A 13,891-nucleotide genomic window follows, 5' to 3' on the forward strand; every position below is an offset into this window, starting at 1 on the left:
CAGGTACCCATTCCCTCAGGTGAATCCCTATTGATCACAGTATCTATCTTTTTCCATCATTATTTTAATAGACACAGACTACCTAGGGTAGGATGGCACATTTTTTGAAGTAACAGCCCCTAAATCTGTTACCATGTGAGAGGATACCAGTTTTTCTCTTATGTACTCTACTGAAGGCTGGGGCTGCAACATCACTACAAGCTGCTTCCTCCTGGAAAAGTTTGTTATGCCGTATGAGAAAACCACTGTGTTTGATACTGAGCCTTAATTGAAAGTAAGTTACTTAAATTATCTCTCTCTGTTAGAAATACAGATTACTAACTAACATTTTACAGCAGGGTAAAAGAAAGTCACCTCTGCTGCTTTATTTCTCTTGAAACAGAGCCAAGTGTGTTTCCCACCAATGATGTGCTGATCTGTATACATAAAACCTGCTTTCTAGAGGCACTTCAGAATATTTATACACCTCTACCATGGTCCTCGATTATGCATGTGCTACTTTGTGCAGATCGAAATTAGGGAGGAAGTGTGTGCAGTGGTTTACAGGAGTGACAATCTTAATGAAAAAAAAAGTGATTAGCCACTTTGTGCAGTCACTGCTATAGAATATAACTGGGCAGAGAATTCTTTACTTTTTTACATACAGCATTTTTCACACTGTGGTTGAAGCACAGCCCCACAACTGCTGAAGACACCACAACCTTAGGGAATACTTTGAGCCAAATTCTGCCCTTTTAGATTTCCTTCCACAGGTGTGAAACTTCTGTGGCCATTTGTTCTGCACAAACCCAGCATCATTTGCTGGAGGCACTGGCTCAGCACCCTCGAAGTCCCAGGCTGGAAAGCATCTCCCCTCTCACACTCTGCTGTCATCCATTCAGGGTCATTATGATATTTTTTTTCCTTCTTCACAGCTCTCAGTTTCACACAGCTCTTGCCTTCGCACTGGCACTTCTGGCCCCATCTTCTAAAACAAGGTTCCAGTCTTGTAAATGTGAACTCCTGTCCATACACACTTGGTCCACATGTGATGAGTTCAGCAAGATCTCTTGACAGAGGATTACCCTGCTGCCATCCCAGCCAGAGCTTCCCCTTCTCTCCAAACCAGTTCTGAAAACACATCATCTCTCAAGCAAGTTCTCCTCTAGTGAGGACAAATCAGAAAAACATCTCAAATTATCACCATCCCCTTTTCTTTTGAGGGGAAGAAGGAATGGCCCACAACCCAGCAGCTATCCACAGACACAAGCTCATCTGCCATTGATCCATTTATGGACTCTGCAACACACTGTACAGGGACCCAGGGCGTTAGGGCACCATGAGATAAAGGTGGGGAGCACTGAGGAGCAGGTCCTTTACTTACCCACAGCTCAGCTCTCACGCCATAGTATGGGGCTCTTCCTTTGAGATGTGTATTCACATGTTATGCTTATAGACTGCAAGATGCTCAGCAACTATGAGGATCAGGGATGTACAATGCAAACACCTGCATATCTCCCTTTACAGTTAGGGAAAAAGGGACCAGTTGAGGGCAGGATTCACCCAGCCTACTGCAGATCTCTATTTCAGGAAGAGATACATCATTATTTCTGTCCACTGACTATCAAAGAGGAGCACCTCCAATGTATCTCTTCAGTGGTTTAGGAAAGTCCCTCTGCCTTTTCCCCACATGGGAAGTGGTACTTCAGGGGGACACTTCAGCACTACAATAAGCTAGATATATCTATTACTGAAAGTTGACTATCCCCAGGTACTATGGTATCTGTGGAACTAGACACACATGAAATATTTACCACTGCTCATTCTTCATGTGAGAAAGAGGAAGCTCTTGCTCTTTGTGGCCAGTATCTAGCACTGCATCTCTAGATCAGTCATGTTCAGTGGGGATTGCTGGGGTAAAGCAGGAGTCTTGGTTTTCTCATAACATGTATAAGTTTGGGTATACTAGAAAATAAATCAGTTTTGGCAAATCCTGGTAAGTCCTATAGGAAGAAAGCAGATCATAACTGGCCCATCTTTGAGACTTTGCCCAACAACATATGCAATGCATTTTCATGGGAATGTTAAAAAGTGATCTACTAAATTGAAATGTTTTGTCTTAAACTGCAAAATAGCTACAAAGTTCTCTCTGGACAATCAGTTTGCTCATAGCTGCTTTGAGCTGTTTAAGGCACACTTTTCTGTAAAAAAAAAAAAAAGTAGCATTCATTTTAAGGACACTACAAATTATAATGAGAGAAATAAACTCAAATTAAATGCAGTTTGGTGCTTTTGGGTTTTCATTTTGCTTGCTTTTTTATTTTTAAAGAGTAGGGTTTTCTTCTTCCAGACCTTCTCCATTGCGGAATATTCTGTATGTCCTTCATCAGTCTTGTACTTGGTTACAGATGGAAAATATTAGCTCTGGTTTACGAAACATGGCCCCGTTTCCTGTAACACAGCACAGGTTGGACAAATCTGTCATTTGAGTAGTGTGTCTATTCTGTGGCCAATTCTGTAATCTACAAGCAATGTGATCCTAAACAAGGAATCTCATGTTAGCAGCCAAGATTGGAAAATCCCTGTTTAGTGCAATTGCTGCCAAAACCATCTCACTTGCTAAGGACAAACTAATTTTCAATCTGCACTTTGGGCCTGTTGCTTCTCTCTTTTAGCTCTATTTTTTAATAAATAAAACATTCCTCACTTTCTAAGATTGTACAAATGCACACGATTTTAGAAAGTGCAAAATGGATTTAGAAACAAGTTTTGGATGTATAAAAAATAGAACACTATAAGAAAGATTATTTTTAACATAATTTGAAAAAATACGTTTTGCAAATTTGAAGAGTTGCATTTCAGAACAAACAGCAATAAGGTTGTGTACAAATAAGAGAACAGAAGAGAAAAATAAAAAGGTGTTTTACAATACAGATAGGACATAGATTTAGGCTTATCTAGACAGAGCTTTAAATGAGAACTTGACCTCAGTTTTCAAGGTGGATCAGGAAATGAGGTGATCATAACTAAGATGGAAGCAAAACTCAAAACGTGGACACAGAAGTGAAAAGCAGGCAGAAGCAGCTACATTAAGTATAAGTTTTCCCAGTCACAGACGCTTCCAGCTGATCAAAAAGAATTCAGTGCCAAGGAGTGCTGATATTTAAAAACAGAGCTCAGAGAAATTACTCCAGAGAAATAGATTGAAGTGTTTAGTGCTTTTGAAGAAATCTTGAAGGAAGGAGGAGAGAAGTTTGATGAGACAAAGGGGAAAGTGACTGTATGACAGAGACCAACCTACCAAGTATTGTGTCTACCAACTAAGTGACTTTTTTCCCCACAGAAAACTTTTCTCAAAGAAAGCTGACGTAAGAGCTCTCATGTTTGGACATTAATAAACCATTTGACATGCTGACACGAGAAACGTTACTCAAAAGAAGACTAAAGATTAGCAGAGAAACTATGAATTGCATGAGAAGTTGAGCCAAGACAAAATGGAAATTAATGTTTTGAGAAGTGAAGTATTAGGTTAGAGAAAAATGACTGGAAGAGATTGTTAGGAATAGCTATGGGACAGAATTTTGTGTACGTTCATTTACTATCTTGAGACAAAAATATAAAATCTTTCAATGAATTATGTTGAAAAGTATTGCCAGCAGAAAGGCATCTGGGGGTCTGCTGTATACCAGGAACCAGCTAAACCTAAGAAGAGAATGCAAGTGAAGGTGACCTTTCCATTGTGTAAAACAGAATGTTAAATGCTGAAGACTAATTTCAAGGGTTTATCGTTACAGTTTATTAGCTCATTAAAAGCTGCAAAGGACTGAGAAGCAGTTGTGTGCCTGAGCTGGTCCTGCAATAACTACCAGCATCAACATCATGCACTTACAAAAACGGTGAACGTGATCTTACAGTATCAGAAGAGGAGTTCTTAGCAGACATGGGGAAGTGTTCATGCCACTATGTAAGTGTCAACAGTACCTCCTTCAGTGTATTTGATATGGTTCAACTCAGTATTTCAGCAAAAGGAATTTTATTTGGAATATGTTGCATTTGGGAAGGGTCACAGAGAAAAATAATTCTGAGCCATACGTGGCCTCATTTGGTATCACATGTACCTTTTCCAGGGTTTGAATTCTTCTCTCTTTGCCCTTCCAAATGCTCCCTCTATAGTTTCCTATGTGAAGAGCTTTCTGTTTTAAGAAATTTGGGATTGGAGGTTGTGGGGAGTTTGGTTTGTTTGGTTTTTTTGTTTTGTTTTTAAGAATTGAGTATTACCAATGTTAGTTTTTCCTGCTTTTTCACTCCCTGCATAAATTTGTATTTGTACACATTACAGCATCTCACACTTTGCCAGCCTACTGAGCTCGAGCAGTTGATGGCTCCTCTTAGGAGGTAGGCAGTTGAGGAGTTGGGAGGAGGAGGTTGCCCTGTCAGGCAATCAATGTCTGGAGCAGTTCCTCATTGAAAGATGTGCGAGCAAATCTCTAGGCTCTAAGGGTGAGCTTGGTAAGATTAGGAGAGGGACTGCCCCAAGTGTCCCTTGTCCTGGGTTCAGCAGTAGCAGTCATTTTTCTCCTTCTTAGTAGCTGGTGAAGTGCTGTGGTTTTGACTTTCAGCCTGGGAACAGCGCTGATAACACTGATGTTTTTAGTTGCTGCTCAGTAATGTTTACTCTGACCAAGGACTTTGTGAGTCTCGTGCTCTGTCAGGGAGGAGGGAAAGCCGGGAGGAAGCAGAGACAGGACACCTGACCCAAACTGACCAAAGAGGTATTCCATACCACAGCACGTCATGCCCGGTATATAACCTGGGGGGCAGTTACCCAGAAGGGCTAGATAACTGCTCGGGTCGGGCTGGGTGTCAGTCAGCCGGTGGTGAGCAGTTGTATTCTCTTCCCTTGTTATTTCCCTTATCATGTTATTATTGGTGGTATTGGTGGTGATTTGCGTTGTACATTGGTTGCTGGACTGTTCTTATCTCAACCTGTGGGAGTTACAGTCTTTCGATACTCCTCCCCATCCCTCTGGGAGCGGAAGGAGGGGGGGGGGGAAGTGAGCGAGTGGCTGCATGGCTGAGTTGCCGACTGGGCTTAAACCACGACACCCATGATCCAGGGCTTTACAGCACAGGAAAAGGAACCCTGATTTTCCATGTGTTATTGACATGGCATCCTCTAAGCATTGCAATCCAGGTGCAATTATCAATGTACTTTACCACCTGCCTTAAAATGGTCACCCTGGTCTTGCCCAATTTGATAGTGCAACACACAGGAAAAGGTTTACTTTAATTCCCCAAGCTGCCTCAACTCATGACATTTTAATTTCTTATCCAGCAATTAAGTACAGTGAAGAAATCCCTTTTATCAAAACTACTGCAAGTGTTGGGTTTGGCTCTGCAATCACCCAGCACCTCTCTGTATCTATTGCCCTTCATCTCTCTGGTGGCACAGCCTGGTCCAGACCAGCTCCTGCTGGGAAACACCAGTCCTGTGTGTGTGAGATGGGTATGGGAGCCACAGGGAAATTGCCCTGGCTTCCTAAAGTGCTTCTTTCATCCCACGGCTCTTCTCTACCAGAATGCAGGAGCTAATAATATCCCTTTGCTTCTGTTATATAGCATTTCCTCCTCTTTATTTTAACTTTTACTGGTTGCATTACCAGCTGCTCCTTTGCATCTGCTGCATGACTGAGTGTCAAAAGAAGCTGTAAATCAATTTATGTCATTCATCAAATGGTGAAATGGTCACTTTCTCTCCTTCTGAAGGACTAGACTTTTAAATGCAGCTTCTAAACATACTTCAGAATTTTATTATTTTAGTTAAAATTGAAAAGATTTTTAAGAGACAACACAAATTCAGCTTCCTTGGTAAAGGCTTGTACTGAGATATCATCAAGACAGTCACAACCACCAATCAGCATGAGAGGGACAAAGCTGCAGACCCCAACCACACCACAGGCAAAACACTTCCCCAGTGCTGCTGTAGTCATGTAAATGTGCTTGTTGGAGAACTGGAGCTAGAAAGGATGGACACAGGCGTACTGGGACCAAAACCCTGAGTCAGATCCTCCATTTATCTCATCCCAACACTCTTCCGTATCTCAATTCCCACCTTTTTTGTTGTTTCTGTTGTTGGTTTTTTGTGTCTTTTGTTTTGGGTTTGATTATTTTTTATTTTTTTTTGTTCGTGAGAAGAGCCAGCACAGCTCACAGATATGGGAAGCACCCTTCTATGTCCAGTGCATCCCTATCTGACCACAGAGACAGGAACCAAGAAGCCTCAATGTAAGACAACTATCAGAGAAATGAGGAATATTTTTGCAATCTGCTGTGTGTTTTTCAATTATTATTTCTAATAAAACACACAAAGTGTAAATATAGATGCTTATTGCTTCCTATGATGAGTGTAGCGATTGCGAGTTTAAACTGAATAAAGCATGTGATCATGAATGTACAATACACAATTTATTCTTATCAAATTGACGAATAGCTGTTCTCTTAATACTTATGTTAAAATACTTTGTCTAGATAGCTTCCTGAAATACTTCCCTCAGCAGCAGTGATTAGATTTCAAACATTAGGTCAAAATAATGAATAATGGACCAAGAGGAAAAAAAACCAGAAATTAAGAGCTAAACATTTTCTTTTAATTCAGCTACTAATTTTGAACAACTGAAATTTAAGAGACTTGAGTTCATTTAGGAAATATTAAAGGATAAACTATTTGTTCTCTGCTAGCACTCCGTTTTTAGTTTCACATGAATGATAATCCAGGCTCCTTTTGCCTTAGGATCTGTGGGTTATGTTTCCCGATGACCTTCTACAGAGGCTTCCAAAAATAGGGAACTGGGAAAGAGATGGCACCAAGTGCTTATGGAGCGCAGGCATATCTTCCTGCTTTGCACCAGGGGCATGAAGGATTTCAGCTTTTATTTTCTTAAATGCTTTTTCACCCTTTCTATACAAAGATCATAGAATAGTTAGGGTTGGAAAGGACCTTAAGATCATCAAGTTCCACCCCCCTTGCCATGGGCAGGGACACCTCACACTAAACCATATCACCCAAGGCTCTGTCCAACCTGGCCTTGAACACCGCCAGGGATGGAGCATTCACAACTTCCCTGGGGAGCCCATTCCAGTGCCTCACCACCCTAACAGGAAAGAATTTCCTCCTTATATCCAATCTAAACTTTCCCTGTTTAAGTTTTAACCCATTACCCCTTGTCCTATCACTACAGTCCATAATGAAGAGTCCATCCCCAGCATGAGATAGGCCACCTTCAGATACTGGAAAGCTGCTATGAGGTCTCCACGCAGCCTTCTCTTCTCCAGGCTGAACAGCCCCAACTTTCTCAGCCTATCTTCATACAGGAGGTGCTCCAGCCCCCTGATCATCCTCGTGGCCCTTCTCTGGACTTGTTCTTATGTTGAGGACACCAGAACTGTTCACAATACTCCAAGTGAGGTCTCACAAGTTGACCATGAAACCACAAACTAATGAAAATCAAATTCCCACACACACACTTTTTTTTTTTTTTTCATCTCCTTTTTTCTTCTAAATAATTTTAATATACCTCCACAAACACTCAGGAATTACATGTGGAGCTGTCAACTAAAAGATCCCTTTTAGGTATTCAGTTTGCCAAGGTACATTTGTTGTTTTATATTTAACAGCTAAAGACCTAATGATACTCAAGGACTATGCAAGTGTAAAAGGGAAGACCAAATGGCATTATGCCTTTTTTTTGCTTAAATTTAAAAAAAGAAGCAAAACCACACAAGTTCCTGTTTCTTGAAAAGCAAAAACCTTTCACAAGGAATACTACAATAAATTCATCTTCGCAAGGGACACTTGCTCACAAAGTCATTCCATATTTAATTTCAGCACTGAAAAGATGTGTCAGAATGTCTTTGACAGTACTTTTTCTATTTATCACACCTTCTCCTTAACCCCATTTGTTTTCACTCCTGCAATATGGTTTTTGCTAAAGCACAACAGACTTCTTTTCAGAAGCAAATATTGTTTTAATTGCTTGGAATTTCATACGCTGTGCAGGTGTGAAAGGCTTTGGTGCTGGTCCTCCAAGTGGTGTACATTTCAGTGCTAAAACACTACTAATTTTCTAGGCACGAATTACACTTTTTCCTTATTCAAAAAAAAAAAAAAGAAAAGAAAAAAAAGAAATCCTGCAGGGGTTTTATGTTGCACTGCCATTGCTGACATTTTAAGTGGCAAGTTTTGTATTTTCATTTCCACAAAGAAGTTTTCAAGAGCAGTTTTATTCAGATACCTCCACTTTAAGGCATTTACAGATCATACACTTCATACAGACCATACACATCATTTACAGACCCATTCCACCCAACAAATAATGGATTTAAATAACATAAGCATTAAGAGCATGAACAGAAATTTAAGGCAATAAGAACTACCTAGCAGTCATAGTTCAGCTACAGCACAGCAGTCTGTATATAAAGTTACTCAAAACTCTTTCTTAGAACCTCGTTAAACTGACCTTATGTCTTACCCTACAGACTTCCATAAGAAAGCTGTGAAGAATGCTGAAATCATCCCCACTGCAGCTGGGGTTGGCACAACAGATGAGCTACCTAATAGAAACCTGGTCTGGAGATGGCAAGGCATGTTCCCATCCCAGATGGAGGGATGTTTTTACCCTGTTGCCCATCTCCTACAGTTGAAATTACACTACAGTGTTGGGTTTCCTGCAGAGGCACACACCAAACTACAGCTGATGAAATGATAATTTATCCCTCTGGGTAAGGAAAAACAGCACCCTGCATACTGAAGGTCTAAATGCCACCCAAGGATACAGGATTTTAGATAGTGACATCTAGCATAGTGGGAGTTTTATAGAGAACCCCACAGGAGCCACAAACCCTACAAGTATAGAATATTTCTTTGCACTGAGAAGCCCCAGGGAAGAGACCTGACAAAAACAAAAACAAAACAAAACAACTTCTCACCTTCTCCAAAAAAAAAAAAAAAAAAAAAAAAAGCCAACATTGGAACCTCTTTATGTTATAGAAAAATTGAAATAAAACAATTTTCAATTTACTTCTTCTATACATTTTACGTAACCAAAGTCATGTTGTTGAAAAAGTTATATACCATTTTCCTTTGAAATTCCCCTCATATTTTAACTACTGTAGAGTGTACAGGGAATAAAATTTTCCCTATGATTTATGGAAATTATTTCTCAGCTGTCTTTATCAACCATGTGTGTGCTATCAATGGACAGGTTGTCCCAATAAAAACGCAAAATACCAACTGCCTTTGAGCTGTACCATGAGATGCTGACTATACACAAGGCAAACTGTACCAACCAGGGTATGCAACAAAGGCTGCCACTAGGGAAAACTGATGGTATCACAAAGATTACAAGAAAGACTTAAATATTTGATAATTCATTTACAAGCACATTATGTATTATAGAAAAAAATTACATTTAAATCACTACAGCTATTTCAAGTTAATGTGAATATACTTTCTTACCTAGTGTTTATCACAAGTCTACATAAAACTTTGCTGCTGTTTTGAGATGAAAGAAAAGAAAAGGCTATTTTGATTCCAAGTATTTTCAAAATATTTGGTAAAGCAATTTTCTCCATTTGTTGGACCTTGAGGTTGTACCAATTCCAATCTGTTACCCAGATGTAGGAAGTGTGGGTACCAAGAAGTTGCATATAAACATCACTGTGTGCAAGGGTTTTTTAAGGTAAAGAAAAAAGCATCATTTCAGAATTAAAACTAACAAATTATTTTTATTTTTATTTTTTTTTACTAAAAATAGATCTAAACATACAATATCAGGGCATGAAGGAATGCAGCTTCAGAAGAACCTTAATCCAAGCAGAAGATGAGACTCTCAGAGGATTTTTGCATGAAAAGTCACTGACAGTGTGCAAGGGATAATTTCGTGTGTGTATTAGCACCACAAGTCAGTGAAGTATTTGGCCTTGGTATGATGAATGCAACTGAGCACAATTCAAAAATAGTCTAGCTGGCAGCATCTCACAAAAAAGGTATGCTATATGTGTGGACAAGGTCAAGAAATTATGAGTTTTGACATATCTTTTTATGATATTAAGCAATTATCTTCAATTTTCTAAAAGCAAAACATCCAGACCATCTCATTTCCTAGCATGCTGCAGGGGTACCTCCTGTCACACTCTGCACAGCTCCTGTAACAGTGTTTGATGAGACCATGCTCTTAAAAAGAGCAAACAAGTTGTTATCAATTTGTCAGTGTTGCTACCTGGCAGTACTCAATGACAGTGCTCTCTAAAAAAAGTTATGTGGTGTTAGTTATATACATAGAATTAACAGAAGCACAGCTCCTATCTACCCCCGGCAACGGTTCCACTAGTCACCTTTTCAATCCCCCAGGATCAGCACAACAGGTTGAGTATCCAAAACCAACTTACGTTTTTGTGGAATTTCACCAGCTTATGTCTTTCTGTTACTGTTTTTATAACACAGTTGCCAGCAGTGACATATTTTTTTAAAATGTCACTCCTTTTGCACCAATAGGCACAGCACACGAGAAAACCCTGCAGCAGCAGTCTGCGCCCAGAACAGGTCTAAAGCTCCCATCACTTTTTCTTCCAGGTCTCCTCAAACCCTTCATCCAACAACCATGCTGGCCCAAACCCTGCCCCACACCACAGGCCATGTATCCGGTGCATTGGTCCTGGGGCAGGGGCACCTTGCAAGCTGCAACCCATCGCAAGCTGTCAACAGCCTCAGCAAATCTCAGAGACATCTGTGGCTTATCAAGCCAGCAGCATTTTTCCTACATTAATCTCCACTAGTCCTGCCCCAGCTTTCATTTCAAAAGACTTGGCATGGTACCTTCAAAAAAAAAAATTAAAAAAATTTCTCAATTTCTTCAGATGCAGCTGGTTGGGAGAACTGCCTTTGAAATCTGAGCACATCGCAGGGATGTCGACATGCTCATTGCAGGCAGCTTGCAGCACAGGGGACAGCACTAATGACTGCAAAAGGCTTTCAGATGCTGCCCTTGGACAAGCCTTCCCCTTCCTTAAGGAGAGTTTGGGGTGTGCTTTAAGTAGCTGTTATGTCCAGGGGCTCATCCAGATACAGTGCACTCATGTTGAACACCCTCCTTTAGCCTATGTTCTCCCGCCAGCTTTCAAAAGCCAGCTGGGAGGGTTTCAGTACCCTCCCTCTGGTCACCAGCAGTGTCACTGCACATGCTCTTCAACACTGATGTTGGGGATGATGGCCAAAGACAACAGCCTTTACTGCTGATGGGATGAAAGGCCAGGAAACTTTTTCAATCATGCTGTATGCATCCCTCTGGTCATCCCCCTGCCCATGACATAGTCCCTGTCCTCATCTCCCTGGTGTGCCCTAATGCCCAGGGACATCCCAGCCTCTGCAATCAGTCTCCCAAGGTCATGTCTCCTCCTTGCTGCCCTGGAGATGCTCCTGTTACAATCATGTCAGCTCATGTTACGCATTTTAAAAGGCAAAAAACCTCCATCACACCACTCTTACTAGACACTGAAATTCATCTTCAGTTTACAGAGATTAATTACTAGAGGTTAAACTCCTGTTAGGACCAGACAGCACCAGCTCGACCGCCTACCCAGTTAAGTCCACAGAATTTTCTCAGAGCTTCATGAAACAATTTTAGATCCAAAGCATCTCCTTACGGACAGCAACTAAGTCTTACTTTCTTCTTGCCTATTTTTAAATAACCTGAAGGATCTCTTATGACTTTTAAATAAAAATCTTATGGCTTAAGCAGTATTTAACATTCATTTTTAGTTAGTATTTGCTCAACAAGGAAATACTAACACAGCCTTCAAACTACCAAAGTTTAGTTGCCACTGTCTCAGTTTACCTGGCACCTTTCCACACACCTATGCTGTGCAGGTGGGGCAGGTAGACGTCCTTATGGGTCTAAAAGCATAGGAGGAGGGAGTGCTGTGCTTCATACAGATAAAAAAAAAAGGACTGATGATGTTTATATTTACAGCTTGTCTGCAGCTCCAGCTGTCTCAAAGCAGAGTGACATAAAACATGTAAGTTGGTTGTGTTTCACAAGAGGGTATCAGTATGCTTTCATATCACATTAAAAAGTCAAAATATGCTTCCATCCAGACTGTGCGTGCCAGGAAAGGGTCAGGACACCATTTTCAGCATTGAGCACGTGGTGCCCATCACCAGGCCAACTCCACCATGAGCGTCTCAAACTGAGCTATCAATTCAGATAACCTTCTCTCTACACCAAAGTGATGAATTTAAAAGCAGAAAATTTAACAGAACGTATGCATGTTTATACATATACTCACACAGAAAAGTACCACTTAATCCAAATCAGAATACATTTAAAAATGTAACCCAAACTTTACATCAATCTTAACACACATCATCTTCTGTAGTTAATAGAACATTAAAAAAGTTATTTCTAATTGCTCCAGAAATTCAACTAAACATAGTAAGATCAAAAGAAGAATTAGTAGCTCACTTATGTCTTTATAGTGGTCTATATACATTCAAGGAAATATTTATTGCATTATGTGTTTAAAGTTATTCACATTGAAGCAGCTTGGAAACAGCTTTCAGTATCACCAAATGTCCAATGGCTCCATTAAATGAATGGGACACCAAGAAACTCAGGTTTTCACACAGGCAGGAAAAATTGTGACTAGAAGTAGACTCACTTTAGGTACCTTTTTAAGTGAAAGATTTCAGCTGTTTCATCTTAGTCTTGAAGTAGCTGAACGTTTATAGCTCACTTACTGCCTTGAGGCAAGGTTGCAGTGAGGAGAGATTGGAGTCTCATCAACTTTGACATAGGAACTCATTACACAGCCCAGAAATTTAATAAAACAGGACTTTTATAAAGAAGACTGCTGGAAACAACTAACCAATGTATCAGGGGAGCTCAGGTCTAGGCTTAACTTTACAGCAGCAGTCAAAAATAGAGCTCTGCAACAATTACATAACAATCAGAAAACAAAACAGATCTTCCTGACAGCCATTTCTTTAAAAATCAGACTTTGATATGACTGATGCAATGAGGACTCTAAAAGATAAGAACTTCAGTCCTGTACATTGAGTTCACAGAGTGTCCCATCTCTGGATGACATTTCCAAAGCAGAAAAAAGTCTTAGGTCATGGGGATGAGTGCCCCAGGGATCATGCATTCTTCTCCAAATTCTATAATGAAAAGTTAAGTGCTCAAATCTGATAATAACTCTTGGGGGGCGGGGGGGGGAGAGGGGTTAAATAAAAACGTCCTTCCCTCAGCTGAATAGGTAAGTACTTGCCCTTTGATCAACCCTAACAGACAGCTTATTCTTAGGAGACAAACTTGAAAAAATTACACCAAAGCCAGTATGGTTACATTAATGCAAATACTAAGCTCAATAGTAAATAACTTTTCACTTTACTCTTAACATTTGCCTTTCTCTGAGCTACTGTAAATCTTTATGGGTATCTCCATACCCAGACTACCAGTTGGTATAATTTGGCATAACAATGGCAGTTCTCAGAGGTCAGTATTAGTTCCTGCACTGTTTAACATTGTGGTGACACAGATAGTAGGATTGAGTACACTCACAGCAAGTTTGCTGATGAAACCAAGCTGTGTTGCAACAATGATGTGCTGGAGATGTTCAAGGCCCGCCTGGACAAGTTCCTGTGTGATGTACTCTAGGTTACCCTGCTCTTGCAGGGGGGTTGGACCAGATGATCTCTCGAGGTCCCTTCCAACCCTTGGGATTCTGTGATTCTGTGGAGGGATGCCAGCCAGAGGGACCTTGAGAAGCTTGAGAGGTGGGCCAATGCAACCTCATGAAGCTCAAAAAAGCTGAGTACAAGGTCCTGCACTTGGATCCCAAACGCGAATACAGGCTG

General features: G+C 40.5%; 1 long non-coding RNA gene across 2 annotated transcripts; it reads right to left on the reverse strand.

The window, feature by feature from the left end:
* Nucleotides 1-1,040: 1,040 nt before the first annotated feature.
* On the reverse strand, nt 1,041-12,618 carry LOC133226525 (uncharacterized). 2 transcript variants are annotated; one of them, XR_009729532.1, is made up of 3 exons: nt 12,568-12,618; nt 4,072-4,172; nt 1,041-1,494 (listed from the first exon to the last, which is right to left on the reverse strand). It is a non-coding gene; the product is annotated as an uncharacterized LOC133226525 (long non-coding RNA). The 2 variants fall into 2 exon arrangements; XR_009729533.1 differs by lacking the exon at nt 1,041-1,494 and adding an exon at nt 1,888-2,430.
* Nucleotides 12,619-13,891: the final 1,273 nt, after the last annotated feature.

The sequence above is a fragment of the Neopsephotus bourkii genome, unplaced genomic scaffold (assembly GCF_033783945.1).
Source record: "Neopsephotus bourkii isolate Nb327-2 ecotype Australia unplaced genomic scaffold, CSIRO-AGI_Nbou_v1 NB_1792, whole genome shotgun sequence".
NCBI classification, from domain to species: domain Eukaryota; kingdom Metazoa; phylum Chordata; class Aves; order Psittaciformes; family Psittacidae; genus Neopsephotus; species Neopsephotus bourkii.